A 12,693-nucleotide genomic window follows, 5' to 3' on the forward strand; every position below is an offset into this window, starting at 1 on the left:
AGGATTCACAGACTAATCCTAAAGAAATAAGATCGCTGCTTCTTTCACTTGGGCGGGTTGCAGAGGCAGATCAGGACCGCTGGGGTTCTCCCAATCAGCTTCAGTGTCCCCCAACACTTGGACACTTTTGGGGGTTAATCCCTTTCTTACTTATGTAAGGCCCACCTTCCCCTAAGGATATCTCCATATTGACCTTTCAGGAAATACTCACCCTCCTCCCTTGGCTCTCTGCTCATCTTCCATTAAGGGAATAATGTCAGCATCTTGTCTCTTGAATTGCCAGAGACTATACTCTCGTGTCTCATCAGCTCAGCAAATGTTGGGAGATTTCTTCCCTGTCTTGTGAGTCTTCACTTCAGGCCTAGATAGGGCTGGTCCTAGTGATGTGCTGGAGAACTGTGTCCATGCCCTGGTGTGTTCCCGCCAATGACACACTCCCAGAATTGTGGCCCTGTGTTGTGTCTATCATTACTGCTTGTCAAGGGATACTAGAACTACCCCAGTACTTCCCACTCAACTCACACCTCCAGTCTGTGCCCTCCTAGAGAGTCGGATACAGGGAGCAAGAAGTGAAGGGGGGAGATGGTGAGAGAATGTGGATAGAGTGTAGTGAGGTGTCTGCAGAAGGCATGGTGAGGAGTAGGGGAGGGAGAGGGAGATGGGGAGGGGAGGAAGAGGGGGAGGGGAGGGAGAGGGGGAGGGGAGGGAGGGATAGAAGGAGGAGAGGGAGAAGGGGAGGAAGAGGGACAGAGATAGGGAGAGGGAGGGAAATGGAGGGGGAGATGGAGAAAGAGAGAGAGAGAGAGAGAGAGAGAGAGAGAGAGACTCTTTTTAGTTGCCACAAGTGGCACTGGCAATATGTTAAGAGTTTTCAGAGGAAGGTCTCTGTGTTTCTGGATTTTCTAAGGAAAACACTTGTGCTGTTTCTCTAAAGAAACTTAGAAAACAACCCATGTCATTCAATTCTATGCTTTGGGGAAGCTTTGACTTGTGGAGGTGGGATTCCAAGACACCCACCTGTATTCAGGTTACAGAAGGCCTGTATTTCAGTAATTTTGTTGAATTGCCTGATGTTCAAATTATGATTAACCTTGAACCCCTACAGGAACAGAATGTATGCAGTGATGGACAGAAGCCTAGGTACAACTGGCAACAGGTGTGTTAGCAGCTTCCTTCCTACATGCGCTTGAGCAAGTCACTCATTGACTTCTTGTCACAGTTTTCTCATCTGCACTGGGTGATGATTATCATCTTGCCCAATTTACCCAGAGGTCTGTTGTGAGGTTCACTTGAGCTCAGCCATGTAGAAGCACTTTATAAATTGGAATGTATTACAGTCATGCAAGGAAATATTATTTAAGTGGCCTTTCTTGGTAGGGTTCGGCTGCCTTTCACAAAGTGAGGGTCAACTTACTAATGCCACCCTAGTAGATGAAATGGTCCCAACTCACATCTTTTATTTTTCCTTTTACTAAATTGGAAACAAAGCCCTCAGGGCTTATAATTGGAGATTGCTAAAAGGTGTGTCTAACATAGATATGCCTACCAAAATTCCACTCAACTTGGTTTACATTGTCTACAGTGTGAAGGAGGAAGCCATAAAGATTTCTCCAGAAGGAAGTGTGTGATCCAGGCCTTGTGGAAGGGCTGCAGGCTCTAGCAGCCATGGCGCCCTCCAAAAAGCAATGACAGCCATACCATTTCTCAAGTTTTCAAGGGCGTGCTCTGCAGCCCAGTTGCTGAGCGTTTGTGTGTACGTGTGTCTCTGTGTGTGCTAGTGCATTTATTAAAGGCTGTAGTGGTGTCTTAGAGCAGGTAGGTTTCCAGGCTTCTCAGAAAGAGAAGAGTTTTCCTTGGCTCCACTGCCAGCTGCTTTATCTGTTTTCATTTGAAAGGTGTGTTTCCAAAACACCATTTCCTGAAATCTTTTGGCTGTAGCCAGGTATGAGATTCCCAGCTGCAAGTCCAGGGAAAAGGTGAGCTGCCAGGGAAAAGTTTACAGTAGGGCGGGTTGCCCGGAGCAGTGCCAGTTGACACCTCACCAGGAAATGGAGAGCGAGCCAGCCATAAGGACCTCCATGGGAAAAGTTTTCCCTCCAGATCCGACTGGAAATTTATGTCTAAGAATATTAGTTTCAATAACCAGTCTGAGTTCTTGTAACTGAGGAGGGGATATCGAACTTCAAATCTAACAGAGTAAGACAAGTTGAAGTGAGTCCTTTCGCATGAAGGCGTTTTGTTAACTCCCTTTATAACGTCTCCCCGTATTTAGTGTCCACTGTGTCTTATCTTGATCACTTTTTAGTGCGCTACTGCCACTTGGGAAAATACCTTCCTACCCTGCCAGAATTTGATCTCTGAGCTCATGTCAAATTTATCTATAAATTCTCCCATGTCTAACACAGTACCTAGTACACTGAAGGTGATGAATAAATGTTGGTTGTGTAAATGACTGAAAGATGCAAAACTAGAGCTATTAACAAGGTTTTTATTGAAGATTCATTCATTCCACATATATTTATTGAGCACTTGATACAGGCCAGGCCCTGTTATAGGCAATGGGAAGGGACTGAGAACAAATCATACATGAAGATAATAGCAGTGATCCTATAGGTGACTTTTTTTCCCCTGATTTTTTGTATCCTTAGCTGTTGAGAACTCCTTGGCTATGCTCAGGTCCGGGTCTTGTAATTCCCATATTCCTGGCTGCTCTGTCCTGTCCAAAGCCTATCCCAGGTTTTGGGACTTATCTTCTTGGTCTCCAATAAGGACTTTAAATAGCCCCAGGCCAGTTAGTAAACTGAGTATATATTTCTCCCAGCACTCCTATCACTCAACACTATCTCCAGGATTTTTACCAAATTTCCTTGCTATTAAACTGGTAAGGACAAATACTACAGTTAATCTTAGCTAAAAGGCTGAGAAGCAATCCCAATTTCCTAGGTATCAAAGCTTAAATGCTTGCATTGTAGCCTAGTTCTGGAGATGAAATCCCCATGTTTCTCTCTGAACCAGATGAAACATAGATAATGGAAAGCTGCTGTAAAGGAGAACAGAAGTTGTTGAGGAACACTAGGGGGACATATGTGAAGATAGGAGGGACAAAGGTAAAGTTCTTCTGTACAGAAAAGCATTGGAGAGGCTTACAGTACCACCAGCAGGATCCTCTGCTTCTCCCCCAATGACTGAAGTATTCTTCACGTTTCACTGGTGGATAGCCCTCAAGAGTATGGGCTCAGCAGATGATGCCAGTTCTTACTTCCTCAGATTTGTAAAGGGTGGGAGGGTCCATGAAGTTCAAACTCCTCCAAGTTCAGAGAGAGGATACATCCTACCCAAGGTCACATGGCCTAGTGACATAGCAAAAATTTTATCTTTTAGAATCAAAATGGGGAAAAATTATCCTTTGTCTCTGATTGAAATGATACCATCAATTCTCCACAGTCGTAAGAAGTACCATCCCAGGTTAGATTAGAAAGCATGCTGGATGGAGAACAGCTGAAGGACCCAGGCATGCCTGGTCTATGGAAGACAGGATGGAGGGAGACATGAGAGATGACACCAAGGTTTAAAAACTGGCACAAGGAAGGGAGTTATGTATTTTTCCTGTGTGGCCTCAGAGGACTGAGCTGGGCTCTGTAGGTACAAGTTAGAGAGGTAACTTTTTCTCAGCTCAAGGAAACCTTTCTAATAGAGCTGTCTAACAGTGAAGCAGTCTCAAAACTAACAAGTTCCCAGCTACTGGAAGTTCTCAGGGAGAAACTAGATGGAAACCTGGTGGAATGTAGAGGTGGCTTCTATCTGGAATGGCAGGAAGAGTACCGCACTGCTCTGACCGCTTAGAATTTGAGATGAACCATGGTTCATGCACTTCTATCTCTGGCAATGGCTCTGGTAAGTAGGCATCAGGATAGCTCTTTGTTATCATCCTCAAGATGTCAGAGGAGCTCCACGGCTTCTTTCTAACTTCTGTCTGCCAGGGTCTAAAATTGCCGAGTGTAACCTAATGGATGGCAAGGAGGTTCAACATCCTCCACCAACAGATCAATGATGGCAGCTCCTGGAGGCTGCATTGAGAAGCAATTTGAGACAGCAGGAAAAGCTCTGATCATTTAGCCAAGTCTTCCAGGGCTGGCAGCCTGCTGGATACACACTTGCCATCCCTGATCATCTGAGTTCTTTTTCTCCTTGCATATCCTAAACAGTAGCCTTTTTGGTCTAATCTTTACTTTTGCTGTAATTCCCACCAGTCTTTTTTTTCTCCTTTTTTCTCTTATAACGATTCTAGACCATGACTGTCTCCCTCATCTATGAAATAGGACTTTCTAGGACCATTTGTTAATAAAAATGGCACATTGGGGCTTAAGGGATGAGCTGAAGGTCTCCAAGAAGTCTATACTTCCCTTTTCCCTTCCTTTCTTCAATTGGCTGTATGGATGTTGAAATCCCAGGGGCCTTGTTAAAATGCAAAGACCACCCCACTCCCAAGCAGGAGATAGTCACCCAAGTAATGGCTGGACTCTGATTTTTTAGTGCAGATTATTTATTCTGTCTCTTTTCCTCTGAGAGTATGGAGGCCTGGTTGGGGAAACCAAGAAGTGCAGAGGACTCAGGGTCTTATCACAGGGTAGAGAAGGAGCTGTGAGGGCTGGGAGTCTGCAGACCTGAGGACCACCCCATTTGGAAGGGGCCTTGGAGGTCTAGTTTGATTTCCTCTCTGTGCATTTGGGGAACCAAGGACCCAGGGTGGGGGAACAGATTTGACCAAAGTCACAGGTGAGAAAAGCACACTCCCACCTTTTCCCAGTTTAACTTTAGGAGTCCTTGAAGCTTTTTGTCTAGGGGTGGTAGTGATTTCCTCAAATTGGAAAATTTGGATAGGTGATGGTCACTGCACTTTTGCAGAAATAAAGAGAACATCATAGAGATGTACCTCAGCCACTGAAGCTGAGTCAAAGATAATCAGGACCCCTCTCTGGTTTGTCTGTGTTGGAAAAACAGGAATAGTGATTTCCTCTTTCATAAGAAGCATACAAAAGGATGCTGTTGCGTTTCTATTGCTGAATAGCAGATCTCATATTACACGTCTTCTCTGACCCTTATCTTCAACATTTTTGCCCATGGAATTCCTAGCACAAGGTAGGTACTCTCCAAATGCTTGCAAAGTGGGATGAAAATATACCTTTCCCATGTGTGGGAAGTGTGGGGTGGGGAGAAGAGATAAAGAGAGTTAGTTCCAGAAGACATTGCCTAGTATTGTATGAATTCACTATACATCTCATAATAAGACTTATCAGACAAATTACAAACATTGGGACAATCTACTCCCCATTCCAAGGGCTCAGTGGAATAGTATTGAGGTGTCTTTGCTTGTCTGGGGCTCAGATTGTCCTGTATAGCCACATCACTACTGAGCATCACAGAGGCTCGAAATGTTCTTATAATCCCTTTCTCCTTTGGGGGAGGTTGTCAATGTATTTTTTTTCAACACTTTCAAAATCACAATTGTTTATAGTAACTGGAGATGGCAGAACCTGGCTGAATTGGGAAGGCTGAGATTTATCTAACCTCTAATTTAGTTCTTCTCTTAAGTTAGTCCAAGTTCCTGAGACGCCTTTCCCCTGTAAGTTAAACCATTGTTTGTCAGAGGAAATATAAATTAAGAGCTCTGTTTTCTGAGTTAAATGGAAACTTGGGCTAGGTAAACAGATTCTTGCTGTGCTCCTCAGACCTCCAGTATAATATAGAAATTGGAGTCAGTGTGGGACATAGATTTGATGAATTCTAGAGGAAGCCCAAACTCAAAGAATGTGGGAGTTACATGGAGCCAGAAACCCAGCCTAAATTTGACTCATCAGAACTCTTAATAATCATGTTGGAAAATCCATGGCATTATGAAAGGAGAAAATCTTTTTTCTCTTTAGACAAAAAGGATTCTGAAACCATCCGTATTCTCTATGGACTCCTGAACGGACAAGCCAAATGCCATGTCCAGATCAAGAACAGTGATGCTATGGTCATCCCCATGTTTATTGTAGAAGGGAAGCTAAACTTCTAGTACTACACGAGTTGTCCAGCTATGGATCTCTAGGTTGTATGATTTGGAAGACACACAATTAAGGGAATAACTCTGGCCAAAACTGAGTTTGTAAAATTGGTATAGAGCCAATGAGAAGTAACACAAACCTCTTTCAATTTCTCTTTGCAGGGCTAGAAATCAAGATCGCAGGCCTTGAGTGTTTACTGTGAAAGACAGACAATTGGAAATCATGACACTTTAATGGAGGACACTCACAAGGCACTAAATTCAATCATTTAGCACCAAGCACCAAGCCATCAAGCCAATATTTCCCATGGTTATCTTCATAGACTTCAGAAAACGTGAAGGATAGATGATGAGCAAAGCTAATACCAAATTGAACAACAGCTGTTCAGTTAAATTAGGAAGAGCTGATAATTATAAATTATCTGTCTACACAGTAGGTAGACAGATAATTCAAGGGTAATTCCACCTGGAATAGTATTTCTCAAGAGTGGTCAGGGAACGACCACCATTTAAAAAGCCCACTGAGCGTTAAAATCAGATTCCACGACTCTACTTCCAAAACCACTGAATTAGAGTTTCTGGGAGTGGGTCCAGGAATCTGCATTTTAAACAAAAAATTGTCATTGACTGAATGGATGGTAAACTTTGCACGTATGTGTACTATGATTTTTAATCGAGTAGCTGCAGTTGTGATTAACAACGCAACTCATGTTCAGAGGAGTGCTGAATTTATATAGCTTTGGGTTCTGAGGTATTCTCAATCAATAGATATTAATGGTCTATGAAATTTCTTGGCTTTAAAAAATGATATTCACACTTATAAAAAGTTGGGAGCCACACTTTAGAACAAATAACGTGGTTGAGGTACGAGTTACTGATAACAGAGTCTTTCTGAGATCCTGATGGATTCAGACGCACAGACATTTATTAGAGGTCTGGCATGTGCCGAGTACCGAGCTTCCCAGAATCATCCAGCTATTGACAGGGCCTGGGCTCCAGTGTAGGCCTTAAAACTTCAAGTTCAGCTTCTGCTTATCGACAGCTATCTTCTGGAAGTGATGCGAGCAGGAATGTTCTGACCTTATGGGGAGGAGGGATGCCAAGAAGTGGAGTAGGGCAAGGATAATAGTAGAATAGAGCTGGAGACATTTAGATTTAAGGGGGCTCAGCACTTTACAAAGGCTTGCTCTGCCTAGAGATATAAATTACGTGATACCCAGTGCAGCCCTCACCCCACAGCTTTGGCCTGTTGTTCTGCACGTTCTAGTAGGAGTCTTGGGTTGTGCTGGGACTAAGGGGGTGGGAGGAGACCTGAGGCTGGCAGTAGTGGTTAGCTTGAGTGATCTGAGGCCTGGAGGATTATGACTGAGGGATGAGGTGGAAATTGGCACCTTGTGGCTTTGTGAGGCTAGTCTGACTCGTGCCTTTCCCTTTTCAGATTCCAAGTTGCGAGATTAGCTCTATTGCTCTGGGATGGGACTTGGTGTTTGGAAAACTGGTGACTGCTGAGTGTCACGGTACCACCACACCCTCCTCCCGCTGCTCTTGATGTTGACCACCTGGCCCGTGCACACCACCACCTACTCCTGGGACAGTGATGTGGCCTGGCCTCCAGAGCAGAGGGCTGGGAAGTCCCGTGGGCGGCGCTCCAGAGGTCACTTCAGGACGTGTCTCTTCAATGCCCTCCTGGGGGCTTGCATGAGACAGTCAAGGGTCCTTCCAACTCCAGTTCTACTCCAGTTTACTAAACTCATGGATGAGTCAGAACTCAGCAGGAGCAATTTCAGAGAAATTAAGCATCTATATCACTCAGTTTATCTAATTGTTTTCTAAGAGCTGAAAATGACAATTTTCTACAGTTATTCTATTAATGCTAAGAGTATTGAGAGTTTATCAACTTTTGGGGATACAATTTATAAACATAGTAGGAACGTGTCAAGATATTAACTGACTTTTTCCCTCCAATAGTTTACTCCATCCATCCCCCTGCACCTACGTGCCACATGTGCTCGTGTGAGTGGGAACACACACACACACACACACACACACACACACACACACACACACACACCTTTTTCTACCTAGTAGAATGTTCTTGGGGCAAGGTAAGGCCTAGGTAGTGCCAGAGAACAGAAACAAACTATCTGTAGCTCCAGTTTTTTAAAAAAATTTGAGGTATAATTGACATGTAACATTATGTTTGTTTCAGGTGTGCACATAATGATTTGATATTTGTATACACTGACAAATGATCACCATGATAAGTCTAGTTATCCATCACCATACATAGTTATAAAGCCCACTATCTCAGGGAAATAGAGAGGACTCAAAGCACAGTAAAAATGCCTGGGGGAACCATTACTAGAAAATACCCCTCCACCCCAGGCAGAAGTAGAGAAGAAAATGGATGAGATAATGATGAGATTTTTACCTTTGGTCGTACAGGAAAGAGAGGCCCTTGCTTCCGAGACAGGACCTCAGGTTAGGAATGTCTATATTGTGAGTCTCAGCAGAAGGTGACTTCCTGCTTTTTCCGAGCCTCAGCATGGCACAGAGACAGCAGAATGGCACCTATGTTAGCAAATCTGCTTGGATTGATGGGTGACCGAGTGCTCAAAGGGTATGTCTGCAGACACCCATGTGGATAAATGGCCTGAGGTCTGGATGGGCTTTGGTCCTCTGTGAGCCCCTAAACTTTGTCTCTGCTTTGGGGAAGGTGCAGGATTCTTGGGAGGATTGAATGTAAGCACATCAGATAGCACCTCAAACTATACATTTTGTTATTATTCCCTCACATGGGTCGATTTCCCGTGTACCCTGACGGCGGTTTGCAAGCTGGCACACAATGCATACGAAAGCCTACTAAGACTTGCAGGGCTGGTGGCCACTCAGTCAGTTCTCTTGTCTTTATTAAGCAGCTATGATGCTAAAAGGAGCTCCTTCTAGACTTGGGGCGGGGGGGGGGGGCGCTCCACGGTCACGTGGGGCCCTAAGTCCTTTTTTATTGGCGCAGGCTTCAGAGTTACGGCCAAGGAGAAAGTATATTAATACTCTCCTAGTCACAATATTTTCTCTCGAATCGACATGATTTGGGAAAATGTGAGCCAGGACAGATGAAAAAGACAGAAAGAAATATAACATCTGAATATCTCTAGGTTCACTCATTCTGCAGTAAAATACTCAGATCCACAAACGAACATTTACTTTAATCCTTTGTCTTTCATTCGGTTCCTCAGATATGTTCTTTCTAAAAAGCAATTTCAAAGGTGGGGAGGGGTAATCAATTTCTGCTATTATGGGGTGGGCATCCTCCCCAGAAGTCTAGGAAATCTCTTGCAGATTTCAAAGGCTTCTTAACCTTTTCTGACATTTAAAAGCAAACAGAAACTCTGCCAGATAAAAGTGAGCTGAAAACAACGGTCAAGTTGACGTCCAACTGGAAGGAGTCTGGTTCCTCCAAATTCCTTCCCTTTTACACACTCTCCATTATGAAATGGGACCAAAGAACACTGATGTTTCTCTCCTAAAGCACACATGCACGTGCGCGCGCACACACACACAGACACACACATTAAAATTGCTTGTCGTGACTAAAGTGAGGCCAGGGCAAGCTGTCAACAGAGCGTGGTCCAGATAATATTTTACCCCTTTTGCTATCATTACGGTTTTAAGGGTGGGATTGAAAACTAGGAGGATTAGAGTTGAGCTGTTGGGAAATTTACAGCTGAGCACAGACGCTCACACTCATTCTCTCTCTCTCCTCCCTCCCCTTCTCTTTAAAAACTTAGCAGCATGTGGCTTGCCCTGGTTCCAGCAGCGATTATTAAAATAAAAAACACCTTTGGCCATAAACAAAAGTGAAAATTGAAACATACTCATGAAAGTTTATTATTTTTCGCTTCAATAACTTCACCCTACATGGAGAACTTTATTTGCCTCAAAGGTCTTTGGGTCGGGTAATGAAAAAGCACAGGGGGTTCGGGGATCCCAAGTCATCAGGGTTGGGAGGCAGCTGAGGGTGGCGTGCATCTTGGCCTCCAGCCTGCAGGGCTGCTCAAGCGTGTGGGCTTTCATGTGCAGGAGCCCCACTCCCTCTCTCTCTCTCTCCTTGGGGCTGCCCTGCCTCCAGGGTCATGTCCAGGATGCTGAGCACTGAGCTGGGTTGAATCCAGTCTGCCCCTCTGCTGGCTTGCTGGTCCCACATTCAAGTCATCTGTCTGATTCTATGGATTTCCTGGAGCTTTGCTTTGACTTAAGGCGCTTTTAGCCTCTGACTGGAATCTTCTACACTCCTAAACTCAAAAAGGATATTGGAAGGAGTGGGAAGGCAGATATTGAGGGGACAATGCAGAGACCCAAGGGTGAAAGGAAGCCTACAGTTGAAGAGGAGTGATTGAATTGGGATAATTTACTTCTGAGAAAAGAGGTTTGACTATGTTACCTGTTAATGATCTTTCTTTTTAGAGAAAGAAGAAAATGATTTAAAATACAGGAGGTGGACTTTGGTTTATGTGAGAGAGAAATAAACCGTTTACATGACAGTTAGTTTAGGTTTTTTGCCACTTGCAGCCAAAACCTGGTCCTAAATATACAGTCACCCATTTCAGGGTATAGGCTGTCTTGCTTGAAGAATAAACAAAAGGTTTGAAGGTAAGCCTTTTAGGACCAGTGTGATAATTCTGCTCCATAACATTCTTGAGGACTAAGCCTCCACTGGGCTCATCACTTCACTGTCCCTGGGATGTGGCTCTTGCCATCATGGCCAAGATGGTACCCTCTATATTTAAGGCAACACACGGAAAAAGGGAGGATAAAGAAGGTATTGAGGGGGCATGCCTGACTTCTAAGGGAGGTTCCCAGGGGCTGCTACATGACACTTGAGTTTATATCCCACCACGAAGAAGTTAGCCCCTTGGCCACACATTGCAAAAGAGTCTGGAAAATTAATCTTTATTATGAGTAGCAATATTGCTAAAAATCTTGCTAAAAATCTTATTAAGAAAGAAAGAGAGAGAGAAGAGATATTGGAGAATAATGAGTAGTCTTTGCCACAGGATTAATAAAAACCCAATCCTTACCTGTCTCACTGGCCGGTGTTGGTTTAGTCATCATGTTCCTTCCATTGTTCCATGAATCTATGTTGTCATAGAGAATTTAAGCTCATCACTTCCTCATTTATTTTATCTCTTTGACTTTTTGTCAGTGTCGCTCCTCCATGCTTTCACATGGATTCTTGTTGTTTGTCCCAAGAAAATCTTCCTTGAGTCAACTTTGGATGAAATCTGTGAGCCTCATTCTATAGACACAGAACTCAGAACAAATAACATAAGAGAAAGATATCAACTCTATTGATCTCTTTTGTAGCTTTACCACAATTTTTTTTAGGATTGGGACACAGGAGTACGTGCCATTTTACATGGCTTATTTTGCACTCATCAATGTGGTATAAACCCAACTAGCTTCTCAAAGCCTTCCTGGGGATGGATTGGGACCAGAATCTCCTTTAGATTCTGTTTGGCTCAAGGATTGCTATTTTGTTTCCTTGGGGTGCTGCCTGGTTTTAGCCCCTCATTCTGAGTAGCATGACTCACATCCCATCAAATCTCCTTTTTGCTTGCTTGCTCTCTCCAGGCTGCTTCTCTCTTGCTCCATGTGAGATGTTTCTGGCTGCCTCGCTTTCCAGCATAATCAAATCCAGTAGGCCTTCCAGTTGACCTCATGAGTATGAGCTAAGCCCATTTATGAAATATGAAATGATCCCAAATGCTCATGATCCAGCTTTCCCAGGAGGCTGTGGAGGCGGATCATAAGCTAAGAGCTTCCTGCTGAGATGCTGCAGGAAGGCAGATGTGGCATCCCTAGAGATAAGCAGCGCCTTCCATGGACTGAGTTCTGGTCTCAAGCGGTAGTGATGATTCTCAGTGTTCCCTAAGACACTTCTAAAATCTCCCTGTCCTGCTTCTCTTTCCACTCAAGGGTATTTGCTCTTATTTTGAACAAGTGAGGAAAACCAAGATCATGTCATATCATACTGGGTTGATGCTTTCTGCTGAACTCTCCATTTTGGTCAGAGACAATGGAACAATATTGAGTTAAGTGATCTATATGTGCTCAAAGGCATTGCTTTCATGCCTGGGTCATAGGCTTGGGTTTATTCTATGATTCAAAGTTCCCTTGGTCACAGAAGGGAATGGAAGGGAGTATGAATGACTCAAGAAAAATCAGCTCCACTAGGGAAATAGAGTTCAAAGACCCTCTGCACTTGTGGGATAATTAGTACATAGACAGTCCTGCAGTAGATCAGAGACAAGGCCTGGGATTAGTAGACAACACCCATTATTTGACTCTGCGTACTTCTGTAGAGGAGGAGGAACTTCTGTTACATCACCCTGGAGGGAATAGAACTGGAGAAACACTGCTGGCTCCTCCCCCTATAACCCTTACCTACTGCCTGCTCCAGCTTCCAACAAGCAAGGAGGAAGAATGACTCATCTGATCGGTGAGATCATGTCCAAGGTCATTGGTTTTGGTGGCTCTTCTCTCATAATAACTGGCTCAGAGTTTGCTCTGCTTTCTTTACTTTTTGCAAGATAGATCCTTGTATCTGGATTATGGGGGGTGGGGATGGTGGTGGAAAGGAAGTTTCC

At 44.0% G+C, this 12,693-nt stretch overlaps 1 non-coding gene across 1 annotated transcript; it reads right to left on the bottom strand.

The window, feature by feature from the left end:
* Positions 1-2,734: 2,734 nt before the first annotated feature.
* Positions 2,735-2,930, bottom strand: LOC137226876 (U2 spliceosomal RNA). Its single transcript, XR_010944573.1, has one exon. It is a non-coding gene; the product is annotated as a U2 spliceosomal RNA (small nuclear RNA).
* Positions 2,931-12,693: the final 9,763 nt, after the last annotated feature.

This window comes from Pseudorca crassidens, chromosome 6 (assembly GCF_039906515.1).
Source record: "Pseudorca crassidens isolate mPseCra1 chromosome 6, mPseCra1.hap1, whole genome shotgun sequence".
In the NCBI taxonomy this organism is placed as follows: domain Eukaryota; kingdom Metazoa; phylum Chordata; class Mammalia; order Artiodactyla; family Delphinidae; genus Pseudorca; species Pseudorca crassidens.